The sequence below is a fragment of the Rhinopithecus bieti genome, unplaced genomic scaffold (genome assembly GCF_001698545.2).
Source record: "Rhinopithecus bieti isolate Rb0 unplaced genomic scaffold, ASM169854v2 scaffold_19, whole genome shotgun sequence".
In the NCBI taxonomy this organism is placed as follows: domain Eukaryota; kingdom Metazoa; phylum Chordata; class Mammalia; order Primates; family Cercopithecidae; genus Rhinopithecus; species Rhinopithecus bieti.
Window position 1 is genome coordinate 2,620,010 of NW_016803360.1, and position 2,429 is coordinate 2,622,438.

General features: G+C 34.5%; 1 pseudogene across 1 annotated transcript; it reads left to right on the plus strand.

Moving 5' to 3' along the window:
• Positions 1 to 1,827: 1,827 nt before the first annotated feature.
• Positions 1,828 to 2,230, plus strand: LOC108534194 (60S ribosomal protein L35a pseudogene; annotated as a pseudogene). Its single transcript, XR_001886910.1, has one exon. The product of XR_001886910.1 is annotated as a 60S ribosomal protein L35a pseudogene (transcript).
• The last annotated feature ends 199 nt before the right edge of the window (positions 2,231 to 2,429 follow it).

Below are 2,429 nucleotides of genomic sequence, written 5' to 3' on the forward strand. Positions count from 1 at the left end.
TTAATATAATTAAATATATATATTTAAGTAAAGGTACACATTTTGGGGTTTTATTGGTTGTGGTTGTTCAGTTAAATTAATTTATCCTTACTGAGCACCATATATGCCAATCACTGTCATCCATTCTAGGAATGCACAAATGAATAAAATATGGTCCCTGTCTTTTCTTTTATATTTTCTGTGAACTTTCTACTTGTGTCACAATGGTGCAATGGGAAAAGAAGAAATGGATAATTTATTCAACTTTTAATCAAAGAAAGACCCCCTCCTAGTTAGCATGGTGGTAGCAGGGATAATCTGTAAGGAACCCTAAATCCAGTGTGAGCCTCTGAAGAAAGTGAGGATGGTTAGAGTAATCTAGCCCTGCCTCCACATCAGGACATACTTTCCATGACCAGCCTGGGTGTGTCTTTATTGTTTTTCCGCATTAAAGAGGGTAGCATTTCCTTTTAGTTAATGCCCAGATTCCCCCCAGAAAGGTTATAATAATTGAAGTGTAACAAAGTTAGTGTCAGGTTAATGTCCACTTTAATGGGAGAATTTCAAAACTAATATTTTCAGTTTTAATAATACCTTTTGCTTAATCAAATGTCTGTTATTCACATAGTTTTGTTAGCAATCAACACCAACAAAATATTTGATGAACCCAGATAAATATTTGAGAAACTTGTATGCTATAACGCTTCATTTTAAAGATATGTATTTTGTCATCTCCAAGTTTTCTTTTTAAAATTGCTATTCCAACCCTTCTTCCCCTCAATTTACCAGCATCACTAAATGCCCACCTTGTTGCCCAGTAGTTGATGTATTCTCTCATATTTTAAAAAGCTTTCTTGAGGTATAATTTACATATGATAAAATGCACCCATTTTAAGTGTACAGTTCAATGAAATTTAGTAAATTTTTATAATTGTGCAACCATCACCACAATTCAGTTATATAACATTTCAGTTGCCAAGAAGTTTTCCTCATGCCCCTTTGCAGTTAATTCGTGCTCCCACTGCAGCCGTAACAATAGCCACTAATTTTTCTGTCTCTATAATTTTGCCTTTTCTAGAAATTTTGTATAAAAGGAACCATACAGTATGCAGTCTTTTGTGTCTAATTATATTTGTATGTTTTTGAACTATTAACTTGCCACATGTATTAGTACTTTGTTCCTTTTATTGATGAGTAGCATTCCGTGTTTGGATATATTTTGTTTATTCAGTCATCAGTTGATAGATGTTTGGATTGTTTCTCATATTTGCCTATTATGAATTGTTCTGAACAAGCGATTATGAATAATGATTTCTCACACACAAATGTTATGTAAACATATGTTTTTATTTCTCTTGGGTAGATACCTAGGAATAAAATTTCTGGGCTATATGATAAGTATATTCTTAACTTTTAAAGAAACTACCAAGCTACTACTTTTCCAATGTGTACGTACCATTGTGCATTGCCACCAGCATAAAAGGGTTTGTTTTTCTACACTCTTACCAACACTTGATATTTATTGTCAGTTGTTTTGATTATAATCACTCTAGTTGGTGTGTTGTGGTGTCACCTTGTGGTTCAATACCCATTTTCTCAATAGTTACTTATGTTGAACCCATTTTTATATGTTTTTGCATATCTTTTCCAATGAAATATCCATATCTTTTGCTCATTTTCAAATTGGGTTATTGTTCTCTTGGATTGTAAAAGTTCTTTTTATATTCTGAATACAAGTCACTTCTTAGATATGATTGGCATATATTTTGTCCCATCCTGAGGCTTGTCTTTTCTTTATCTTAATGGTGTCTTTAAAAGTCGTGCTTGGTTCTCTTCCCGCCATCTTGGGAGGCCTGCTGGGAACGGGACTTCTAAAAGGAGCTATGTCTGGAAGGCTGTGGTCCAAGGCCATTTTTGCAGGCTATAAGCGGGGTCTCCGGAAACAAAGGAAGCACACAGCTCTTCTTAAAATTGAAGGTGTTTATGCCCGAGATGAAACAGAATTCTATTTGGGCAAGAGATGCGCTTATGTATACAAAGCAAAGAACAACACAGTGACTCCAGGCGGCAAACCAGATGAAACCAGAGTCATCTGGGGAAAGGTAACTCGGGCCCATGGAAACAGTGGCATGGTTCGTGCCAAATTCCGAAGCAATCTTCCTGCTAAGGCCATTGGACACAGAATCCGAGTGATGCTGTACCCCTCAAGGATTTAAACTAACGAAAAATCAATAAATAAACGTGAATTTGTAAAAAAAGAAAAAAAAAAAAGCCATGCTTGTGTAAACATATGTATCCACAAACATAAACAATGTAGGAGTTTTATTTTGTCTTTTTTATTTATTAAAATGGAACTGACTCTATATACTTTTCAGCATCTTGATTTTCTAATTCAACATTACCTCATTGAAATTCATCCATAATTCATATCATTATTTTTAATGGCTGCA